This window comes from Chenopodium album, chromosome 24 (genome assembly GCF_948465745.1).
Source record: "Chenopodium album chromosome 24, dcCheAlbu1.1, whole genome shotgun sequence".
In the NCBI taxonomy this organism is placed as follows: domain Eukaryota; kingdom Viridiplantae; phylum Streptophyta; class Magnoliopsida; order Caryophyllales; family Amaranthaceae; genus Chenopodium; species Chenopodium album.
The window spans coordinates 27,655,977-27,669,015 of NC_137857.1; positions in this window are offsets into that span (position 1 = coordinate 27,655,977).

Genomic DNA, 13,039 nt, shown 5'->3' on the forward strand with positions numbered 1-13,039 from the left:
AGAAAAAGAACATGTTCTTTATTGTATTATCATGTTCTTTTTGTAAAAACCTTATGTTCTTTGGCTAGAGGTGATCAAAATTAGATCGGCTAGAGGTGATCAAAATTAGATCGGCCCAGTCTGATTTTGGACGGGTTTTGGGCCGAATTTTTTCAACACACCCCCCCCCCCCCAAATTGGGTCGCACCCGGCCCGTAAATTTAATTTATAGGGCGGGTTTGGGAATGTGCTTTTATGTATTTTAGTTGACTTTTTTACTTGACCCGAAAAGCCCGCACGGTCGGACCAAGTTTAGGCACAAAAATTTTGGCCCAAAAATTGGCCCGACCTGATAAGTGAGCTGATTATTTAACCTTGACTCGGCCTGCCCAATGATCACCTCTATCTTTGTCAAACACAAACATGTTCTTTTTTTTAATCAAATATAATGTTCTTTTTCAAACACGTTCAACTACCCGAATAACCATGAAAAATAACATGTTCTTTTTGTAAAGACTGTATGTTCTTTGTAATGTCATGTTCTTGTCAAACACAAACATGTTCTTTTGTCAAATACAAGTATGTTCTTTTTCAAACACTAGAATGTTCTTTTTTTTTGCCCATGTTCTTTAAAATATGTCTAATGTTCTTTTCGGGTGCACCCGGGTACACTATACTATTTTCATTGTTTAACTAGTTCTATTAAATTTAAATACTCATAATATTTTAGTTTAGTTAAAACTAGGTTAATACCCGTGCGATGCACGGTTTATATAAAACTATTTTGAATTTGTACATTTTAATAATAATGAATCACTATTATACATAAATATAAATAAGCATTACGTACATTTTGTCACTTAAAATCTTTTATTTTTATCAAAACTATGATATAATATATGTTCAACGTCATCTAACTCATAGTTTAATGTAGGAGATCATAAAAAAAATATTAAAAAAAAATGACATCATCATTGCATTTAGGCGGAAATTTTTATTAAGAGAACGACACGTGGGCAGTGATGATGTCATCATCTTCTGTTTTAGTAATAGTTAATAGATAAGTCTATTTAGCAAAAATTTGTAACTTTACATAAGTTTATATATATTAACTTTGACTACAGTCAAAGATCGATAATTCTATATGGACGCATATGCCATACTCCCTCCGTGTTTTTTCAAGTGATACACTTTCCATTTCCGGCCGTGTTTTTTTAAGTGATACACTTCCTTTTGTGGCAAAAAAATACATTAAAATATTATATCTCTCTCCTCTCATGGTCCCCACCCAAACCCAATACTACTTTTTTATTACTTATCTTTCCTCTCACATTCATTACTTTTCAATAAACTCTTAACCCTACTATCTTTCTTTTACAAATTTTTAATACTCCACTACTCCACTTACCTCTTATTTTATTTAAGTCAATTAAATTGCCTAAAACTATGTGTCGGTCAAAGTGCATTACTTAAAAAAACACGGAGGGAGTACATTAATTTAGAACAAACAATTTCTGAAAAAAAAATTAGAACAAACAAAGGAAGTTCAAAGTACTGCGCAAAATTGTACAAGGAAGTCAAGTAAACGAGGCAGTGTTAGTAGAACAAGCTAAGGTAATAAGTTAGCAACTCAAGCATGAAGTAGTACTGTAGTAGTCATGTTTCTCATGTACCTAGTTTTTCCACAGGAGTGTTAGTAGAGAGTCTATAGAGACTAGTACCTAAACCTAGATCCATTGCTTTAAAGAGAAAGTATTCGCCTAACAAAACTCCACATGAGAATTTGCCTAATTTGAACAATTAGTAAGAGTAAGATAAGACGAGACTTTATTATTTTTAAGCATTTATGAAGTTTGGTCTTAAATCTGAAGTGGAGTCTTGAAAATTCAAGACTCAATTTACACTCAATAAGGTTTTTTTTTTTTTTTTTTTTTTTTTTTTTTAAAAAAAAAAAAAACTTTAATAATTTAATTTATATGTAAAAAAAATGAGTCTGAGCGATTGAAGAGATAAATTTTATCGAGTCTTAAGGAGTCTTAACATAATTATAGATTAGAAAAAAATTAAATTTAATAAAATAAAAAATTGTTGTGGCAATGGAGTAAAGTCTTAAGATGAGACTGCTCTAAGATGAGACTGCGCTAATCAATATTAATAGTAATTTGTTCAAGATCATATGATATTGTTGTTAATTAGTGTAGAATGATATCATATTAACTAAATTATAAAGTCTAAATTTTCATAATTAGATATTGGGTACCCAATAACCGATCTAAAAATACGAGTATGCAAAGTTCGGAATCCAAAATTATTGGTTCGGTTCATTATTGGTTATCGGTTATCAAAACCAATAGTGTTAATGGTTTGAGTACCGAACCCATACTCACCCCTAATTTCTTAAACAATATATTAGGCAAATAAAAGTACTTCAATACATATATTTTTTTTCATTACATTAACTTTTCAGAATTTTACTAATAGAATTATAAAAGAGAGATTATTGGTCAAAATAGTGCAGAAACAATTATACCATTAAACCTTAAAACTTAATTAGGGATTGTTCTCTTCAGCTTAATTTCAATTTAGTTTAGTTCTGTACAGTTTCAATTAGTTCAGTTCAAATCAAATCAGCTCCTAATTTCCTTCTCTCATAAACAATTCATTTCAGTTTAGTTTAGTTCAGTTCAGTTTAGCTCCAATCTTTAACATTTTAATATCACAACATATTTTTTTACCCTTACAAATTCTATTTACCTCTACCACGTGGACCGATCAAAATTCTATTTACCTCTATCACAACATACTCAAATTGTTCTCAGTCATATATGATGTGGGTAAAATTACCTCTACCACGTGGACCAATCAACAATCAGCAAATGGTTCAATAAAAGGTTAATCCATAGTTTTAAAGTAGACAAAGTGTCTCGTATAAATCTCTAACTTCTCTCTACATTTCAAGATTTCGGTGACTACCATGATCATTGGATGTGAATATATTGTTGATAAGATATTCAATATTTTGCAGGCAATCTACAAGCGAGAGTGCAACGTTGCTACTCATACGTAGTTTAATCTTCCTAGGGTTCTCAAAAAACCCTGAAATAAACATAATTCGTTAAAGAAACTTTAATAGAAGGTTCTCAATAAAATATTCATAAAATAATTATGTAAAATATCATTTTTAGAAGAATTGTCAATGTGTAATTTAATAATTTTACAAAATGCAATTTCTTACCATTTTTTGTTAATAAAGTAATATACATTTTAAAAAGTATGCAGTTTAAATGAGATAGAGGGAATATAATTTTCTATTTTGAGTTCTATGTGGTTCAATTCAACTTGCTCGATCATTATAATTATTAAATTACGCCCCGTCCTCCTTTATTTTTTTTTTTAATTTTTTTATTACTTTATTTCCAATCCAATATCCCGTCAAATCAACAAATGCAAATATCGATTTTTTTTTATTGTTGTACATTATTAGTGTCACTAATTGTGGCTTTGTCCAAAGTAAAAATGTAATTCAATTAGCAGGTTACCTTTGTTGAGTTGGTGTTTCTAGAACAAATCATAATTTTGATTATAATCACTAATTAAATTTGTGGTTTATGTAGTTGAAATCTATTAATTCAATCATGACCCACTAAGGGCCTGCTCTTTTCAGCTTAATTTCAGTCCAGTTCAGTTCAGTTCAGCTCCAATCTGATCAGCTCCTAATTTCCTTCTCTCATAAACAATTCAGTTCAGCTCCAATCAGTGTTGTTCAATTCAGTTAAGTTTAGTTTAGTTCAGTTCAAATCAACTCAATTCAGTTCAGTTTAGTTTAGTTTTAGTTTAGTTCAGTTCAGTAAACTAAATTCAGTAAATAAGAACAGGTCCTAATTCATCAATTAGTTATTTTACAATGTAAAAAGAGATTAGTTTATTTTGCTTAAGTGGGCGGTAGATTAAAATTTTATTTAAAAAAACCTAATTATAGAACTTTGATATCTTTAGACTTTTTTTTTTTTTTTTTTTTAAATTTTTTTTTTTATACTTCCTCCGTTTTCTTTTATTTGCAACACATCTTTTAGGCATGCAGTTTTAGGAGATAATTAGTGAGGGTAAACGAGCAATTTTATTAATATAATTTTTACACGAAGATTATAACAGGGTTAAGTATCATTTGTAAAAATTATAATGAATAATTTATCCGTTTACATTACATAAACCCGACCTCAAAACACGCAACAAGGCTGTGTTGCAAGTAAAAAGAAACGTAGGAAGTATTAAAATCACTGTTTATTTTTTTAAAGATGTTTGTCTTATCTAAAATAATACTGTAGTACTTTTTTTTATTCACAAAAATACTTTAGTACTTGGTATTTTATTTTTTTTGACAATTTAGGGCCTGTTCATATTTACTGAACTGAGCTGAACTGAACTGATTGGAGCTAAACTGAACTGATTGGAACTGAACTGAACTGAATTGAGCTGAAATTAATATTTTATGTGAGAGGGAAATTAAGAGCTGAACTGAACTGAACTGATTGGAACTCAACTGAGCTGAACTGATTGGAGCTGAACTGAACTGAACTGAAATTAAATAAATGTGAACAGGCCCCAAGTACTTGATATTAATTGAAACATTTTTTTAAAAAAATATACATAGACAATATAAATGAAAGAGTCAATGGCCCACAATTAGGCATGATTTGAAGCACCGGAACATAAATGATTGTCAAAAGACTTGTGGAGTGTATTGAATAAATTTCTTTTTCGGCCTGCCGTTCGTTAAAAAATAACTCGGAGTTTACGTTGTTTTTTCTTTTTTGACAAGAATCCGCAGACTTGGGAGGAGACTCGGTGTCTTTTTTGCCTTGACTTGAATTTGTCAATAAAATACAACGTCACTTATGATTGTAACTGTCCAATAGTATTATTTTGTATTTACAGCGAAAATATAAGTTTATTTTGTCTAGCAAATGCAAAAATTGAATATAAACTAATAACTACTCCGTATTTGTCAAATATATATTCACAAATGCTGATATAATTTCTTTCAAAAAAAAAAAAAAACAAATGCTGATATAATTACGAAAACGTTATGCTGATCGAATATTTTTGTTGATTTATTTATGAATTTGTTACTTAATAAACGAAATTTTATTTGTTAAGGTGATAAACTAACACTTCTTTTAGTCCACGTATATATTTATAGATTACATTCTCCGTGTGTTTAATAAGTGTTACACTTACCAAATGTAGTTATATTTAAATAAATTTTACATATTTTTCTGGTAAAAAGCTACATTTTAATAAAAAATATATCTATCTTCTTTCATGGTTCTCACCAAAATCTAGTACCATTTTTTTTTTTTATTATTATTCTCTCCTCTCACATACATAACTTTTTAAAAACTATTGACTCCACTATTTTTTTGAAAAAATTTTAATACTCCAATTACCGGTCAATTAAATTGTCTAAAACTATATATCGGTCAAAGTATAATACTTATTAAAACATGGAGGGAGTTCCAAAAAACTAAGTGTTGAGCCCATGAACAACCCACATGTGAGCATTCTTCTTGTCCCACACTAAAGGGGGAGTGTAGTGGTTATGAAATCCCGCATTGAAAGAATTCAAGAGTTACCACCACAATATAAGGCTAAGGGGCTACTCCCCTCATAGCATATGGTTTTGGGATGGAACCTCCTTGGTATTGTAAAGTGGACAATATCCATAGAATATTCTCATCCTAGGTTTAGGATATATTTTGTATAAGATTATCTTTGATATCTGTACATATCTTATAGTTACCTAATATGATTAGGTTTCTCATTGTAACCCTATAAATATTGATCAATGGAAATCACTCTAATCAAGGAGTTTATATTATCTGACATGGTATCAGAGCTTAGGCTAGTTCTTGGGATTGTTTAGATCTAAAATTTTCTCTTCCCCTGCCGGTGGGTTAGAAAATTAAACCCGTTAGAAAATTAAACCCACCGGCGGGATTCACAAACAATTACACAAAACACGTTGTTTTTTTTGCTTCCGCGATTTAATTATAGAGTATGATGGTTGACCATCACCGGCAACCCCCTTTTGTGCTCCAACTTTCCACCACACACAGGAACTTTATGATCTACCCACATGTGAGCATTCTTCTTGTCCCACACTAAAGGGGGAGTGTAGTGGTTATGAAATCCCGCATTGAAAGAATTCAAGAGTTACCACCACAATATAAGGCTAAGGGGCTACTCCCCTCATTGCCATATGATTTTGAGGTGGAACCTCCTTGATCTTGTAAAGTGGTGGACTTGCGCTCTCCCGTAACGGGTGCGGCCCAGACCCGTATTTAACACTAAGGTCAAAGTTATAAATCTTGATCTAAATATTTACCATAAGACAAATAATTAAGGATAGAGGGAATATAACCAACAAGGTTAGACAAAAGTAGTAAAACTTTACAAATAATCCTACTACTTTCTCCATCATCGGTCAAACTCTAAAAACTTTGTTTATGTTCTAGTTGTATCCCTCGGTCTGATCAATACATATACTTCATCCGTTTATCTTTTATTATACCATAAGGAATTTTACACTACTCACTTATTGTTCTTTGACCATTTTTTGTGATTTATCTATTAGGAAAAACATAGTCATGTGAGATCTAAATAGATTCGTCTCGAAATCTACTTTTCAAACATCAATTTTTTTTTTTTTTTAATAATTTTTACAAAAGTATAATTAAAGATATTAATAGGCAAAGTAATGCATTAGCAAACGTGAAACCCCTTATGGTGCAATAAAAAAAGAACGGAAAATGTATATTTAATTTTGTTTTGATTATTTATTTCATATATGCTCCAACTTAATTTCTTTTTAAGAATACATTTAATTCCGTCTTTTTTTTTTTTTATAGGAAGAAGAATATTATCATTAATAAATAGTCATACGATACGACATCTACAATAATAATAATAAAGATTTGTAAACCACTGATCTAGAGAAAATAATATAACTTTTGCAATCAAAATCATAACTATTTTGCATATTGGGCATAGCTTACACTCCACCGCTTCAAACTTAATGCAAACAATGATTTTCGTCTTTTCGATGCCTTTGCCTCTTTCCAAATGGAGAGCATCGTAATCTGTGCCGATAATTTGATCGTAGAGTTGATGACAAACCCTAAACCCATAAGAATCCAAATCCCTTTCTCATTTTTCAAATAAGAAAAACCTAGCTATAATAAAAACAAGTTCATGTATCACATGACACTCACACAATTAATACTTCTACAAGAATTTATTCCCTTCGCTCCATTATAATTGACACACAATTAACTTAATATTACTTTTTCCGACTTTCACTATCATACTATTAATCTTTTATTAATAAATAATAAAACTTGATTTTCCAACAGTATACATTAAAATAAATCCAACAACTTATTTATATTTTATTTTATACTTCGTATAATAGAACAGAAGATGGTAAAATTATGGAAAAAAAAAGTTAATCATGTTCAATTATCATGGATTGGAGGAAGTAGTTGATAAAAGTGACTAGACCTGGTTATTGGGCGGGTCGGTTGCGGGTTAGGGTCAAAGAGGGTCACATTTTATAGGGTCAATATAGGGCCGGCCCAATGCGAGTCGCGGGTCGATAATGGGCGGGCCTACAAAATATCAATTAAAATAAATATTGGACAAAGCCATTATTAAATACATATGAATACAAATTAATCTATATAATTATTTTTACATTATGTATTTTCTTAAGCAACTAAATTGGAAAAACATGTTGGCCCTATATTGACCCTACCCAATAAGGACCCTGTCCATTAATAGCCCTGTCCATTAAAAGCCCTATAAGCTTGGCCCTGACCCTGTTATCATTGGGCTACCCTGTCCAATAACCAGCTCTAAAAGTGACCAAGTTACAAGCAATCTTAATTATATATGTCATATAAAACAAAAACAATAGCATATTAGTGCCTTGTTATTTGGAAACTCTTTAATCCCGAATAGGCCGAGGTACAAGTTATACTCTAACAAATGGATAATTTCATCTCATATAGGCCGATGAACAAGTTGTGCACTGCCGTAGAAAATGAGTGTTATTATTGGGGTTTTATGTCAAAAGACGAATATAATGAAATTTGAAATTCCAGCTTATATTGAGAGATTATGACTTGGGAAAGCTATGTGTTGTATCATTGTATCAATGATGGGAATATTTGAAGTAGCCGTTGTGCTAAAGCTACACTTCCATCATCCCGAGTACAACATGATCAATGTCCTTAAGGTACCGTTGATACTCAAATATTACCTTGGCCATTTGATAAGGCATAAGCTAATGAACGTCGGGGAGAGAGGGGGCTAGCTAAAAGTAGAAAGATTAAATTAAAATTAACACTAATCACACCGATCGACGCGTGATTTTGTCATGATTTTTCAAATTAATATCATTTTAGGTAATATTTTAAATGTTTATCTAATGCCCCGGGGGCGTTCGTTAGCAAGAATAAATGCAAGATCATTTTCTTAGAAAACATAGCCTAAATTTATACATTTTTTTTTAATTTTTATTTTTAAAAACATGTAATTTTCTTAGAAAACAGAGTCTAAATTTGTACATTTTTTATATAAAAAAAAAGCCACATGAATTTTTAGATAAGTGGAGAAAGCATGTAACTTTTTAACATTGGATTATTTATTTCTTTGTACTATAAAGTAAGGGTGAAAGTTCGGTTCGCGGTTTGGAGTATATGTCAAACCGTATTAGTTCGCTTTGGGATTTTTCAAACAGAATTCAAATAGTATCATAATATGGATCGAGTTTTCAAAAAATATTTTAGGCCTAGCGTTTTGGGCTAGATATTTTTTACCATTTTTAAAAAATATTATTTTATTCCCCTTACATTCATTACTTTTCAATAAACTGTTAAACCCCATTGTCATCTTTTACAAATTTTTAATACTCCAACTATCCCACTTACCTCTTAATTTATTTAAGCCAAATGGGTCTAGTTGTACTTAGCAAGCTCTACAATGAGAGAATTTGTCATTAAAAAAAAAATATAATAATATTTGCTGCATATAGTGTGTAGCAAGTCTAGCAACTAATTTTAGTAAATGTCGCACATAATATAAAACGAAGACAATATTACGTGATTAGTTTTTTTTCCCTCTCACATCCATTTCTTTTCAGTTTTCAGTAAACTATTAACCCCACTTTTTTTGTTTAATAATTTATTAATACTCCCAGTTATCTCATTAAAAAATTTATATATATCTAGATGCAAGGTGCACTTAAGCTTATAAAAAAAACCAAAAAATTGAAAATATGAAATGAGAAAAAAAAAAACTATAATTGAGTGCACCTGACCTACCTCTATATGCATTTAGGTATATATACATGGTGTTTATTATCCTTATAATTTAAGTTAATTAAATTGTTTAAAAATATGTGTCCTTAAAATATAACGCTAATAAAAAATGAATGAAGTATTATTTTGATCCATAATCAGTCAGCCAACCACATAGCCACTAAATTATTTAAAGCAAAATCGTGTAAATTTTGTGTGAAACCTAGTTGTTTTGGAATCTACTTTTTCACCGTGTTCCTACCTTCTTATAAAAGTAATCAATGAGTAAGTAATGGAATCTAGTATAGTCTTATGAAATAATGGAATACTATGAGTTTATGATCGTTCATTTGGTTCCAAACCTAAAAGCTTACAGAATATTATCTTTTTCCTTTTTATCTTTTATATTCCTCTCATTGCTGCTGGCTGCTACTAAGAAGTACCACCTGGCTTTTGTACTTGAATTCCGAAAATGCTTCCCTGTTTCACCTTTTATGATGATGAGAAAATCCAAGTTCATCATCTGTGATAAACTTAGGGTCTGTTGTTTTGATTGACTGAACTGAGTTAAACTGAACTGAACTTAACTGAACTTATTGAAGTTGTACTGAACTTATTGGAACTGAACTGAACTGAATATTTTATGAAAGATGGAAATTAAGATAAGAACTGAACTAAATTGAAATTATAGAAGCTGAATTGAACTGAACTGAACTGAAAATTAAACTGAAGAGAACAAACCTTTATTTGTTTATTATAGAGCTAACAGTGAAAATCCACTACATAAAGTAAGGGCTTATCCTGTAGTTTTACCTAGTGATAGATGAAAAATGTTTACCACAGATATTAATTGGGACGATCTCTTTTAAAATCTCCAAATATTGTATGTCAATTTTAAACAATATCTTCTTTAGTTACACTAGATACTTGTGTCGGGTCATGTTTATGTTACGTCTCATGTTTGTTTCATGTTGTTCACAATATCTATTAAAACTTTATAAAATATAAGATAATTTCATACTTTGACCAGTGTAATTTAATCCGGCAATTGTTCATAGTTTTATCAATCTATCTCAAACAATTGAACACGTGGCAGTAGCACGTCAGTAATTCTCTTGTATTCTATTAAAGGTGTTTACAAGTTTAAAGAGAGAATTATTAGAGTGTTACAAGTTCGTGCTCAAAATCTGTAGGAGAACAAATTAGTTATTTCAGATGCAAGTTTGTTATGGCATAGGTGTCTCGGGCATCCGTCAATGCAACTTGTGAGTTCTCTTTCGGGAGTTTCTAGTAGTAGTAATTATAGAGTAACTCTGGTTGTTCTTTTGATTATGACATTTGATTTATGGGGAAGCAACCCCGAAACTCTTTTCCGTTAAGTATGAATAAAGCATCTGAGATTTTTGATTTAATTCATTTTGATATTTGGGGTCCGAATAAGATTGTTTCTAGTTGTGATGCTCGTTATTTCCTAACCATAACTGATGATTTTTCTCCTGCTACTTGGTTGTTTTTTATGACTGGTAAATATCAGGCTTCTCAGTTGGTCCATGAGTTTTGTGCTATGGCTAAGACTCAATTTGGCCGAAAAGTGAAGGTTGTTCGAAGTGATAATGGACATGAGTTTCTTAGTTTGGGGTCGTTCTTTGGGAAGAAAGGCATATTGCATCAGACGTCGTGTGTTGACACGTCTCAGTAAAATGATGGTAGAGTTGAACGTAAATATCGTCACATTTTAAATGTGGCTCGTGCTCTTCGTGTCCAGGCAAAGTTTCCCAAATATTTATTGGGTGAGTGTGTTATGACTGTTGTTCATCTTAATAAGTAACAGGACTCCGTATCTCAAGTCTCTTCCCGATGAGGGAAGAGTGTTGTGGGAAGCATTTTTTCAATCCCCCCCCCCCCGGGTATGGGAGGATAACGAAGGGAGAGAATTTTTGATGCAAGATGGGAGTGCGGAGGTGGCAGTCCACTCCGTAGCCTAGTCGCGGAACCAAGAGCCTAGCCGCAGGCCGGCTGCGCAGCTCTTTGCCCAGCCAGACCTTGCACGCACCCTAACACCCGATAGCAACAGTGCCACTCCCTCACCACAAGTTCTAGTATCCACAGGGCAGCCGAACACCCACCCATCCCCTGCGAGATGCAACAGCACCCAGGCAATCCGTGCCACAACAAGGCCGTGCTAGGCAATCTGCACATATAATAGGTCCTACAGGGCACTCCGAGCCACCCCTTGCTGCTGGGCAGTCCATATTAGAGCACACAAATGCTCGACAGCCTACGTTAATTGATGATGTTGGTTTGCGTTCGTTGGATGCGCGACCTAGTACTAAGATTGAGCAACGTGTTGTTGACGTAACAATCTTTTTTGGCTCGTTAGACTTGAAGGGGAGTTCGACGAAATGTTTGGGTCATGGTCATCGTGAAAAATGACCTCCTTCTTGGCACCGTCATTATGTCACTAATACCGTCATCACTGAAAATATAGACCCCGCTACATCAATTGTCGTCCCTCTTCAATCTCATTCTCCAGGTAAAACCTTTCTCTATAGCTTGTCATGTTGAATTTAATCGTTTTTCTATGAGACATAGATGTTTTCTAGCGACGATAACTAAGGGAAAGGAATCGTCTTCTTTCAAAGATGCGGTTAAAAACGTCGATTGGCGTAAGGCGATGCAAGATGAGATTGATGCTCTAGAGCGTAATGGCACATGGACCGTTGAGGATCTTCCTCCTAGTAAGAGGGAAATTAATAGTGGTTGGGTGTAAAAAATCAAGTACACCGATAAGTCAAAGGTGGGACGTCTCAAGGATCGTTTGGTTGTTCATGGTAATCGACAGGTTGCAGGTGTTGATTATAATGAGACGTTTGTACCTATTGCAAAGATAGGTACGGTATGTCTTTTACTGGCTGATTGTGTCTACCAAAAAACCAAACCTAGTGATGAATATCTTTCATGTCATTGATTATTGAATAAGGTGAAATGTGAAAGTGTCTTGTGATTCCTCTGTTTTGATAAAAATACTTCTTTTTGTTTTCGAAAATCTTCATTTTCGTACACTTTTTATGAAAAAATTCAAGTCTAGTTTAGTTTATTCCATGATATGGGTCCAATAATAGTGTAGTTGGATGGGGCTTAAAAAAACATTTCCAACAATATATTATAAGCCCAATTCTGATAAATTATGAGGAAGTTATGGCTAAAATACTACACTGAGCCTAAACCGGATTTTACCTACGACCCAATGATTATGAGGAGGGTCCAAAGGTTTAATCCCATTCCTAAACTAATTAGGATTAATTAGAAGCTTCTATAAGTTTATAAAAGATCTTAATTATCCTTTTTTGAAAAGATAAGATTAAAGTATTTGAAATTGAATAAAAACTTTCCTTTTTTAAATCCTAACTATATTCGAATTTAAAGATGTTCAAAGACAGTCAGATATTATTTTCGTGCCTCATAATTTTTATCTGATCGCGGGTTGAGTAGGTCGTTGGTCTACTACCCTAATCAAATTAAGTAATTATAAACCTAAACTACCCTAATACAAGTATAGGGATAAGTATAGGGTCAAACCACAAAGACTTAGTGTACTAATCTGTGCTAACTAGACTACTAGGTAGGATTGTGAGGTAAAGAGAGATTCAACTAAACATTACTAAGAGCAAATAACTAAAACTAGGGAAAGTGGAATCCAA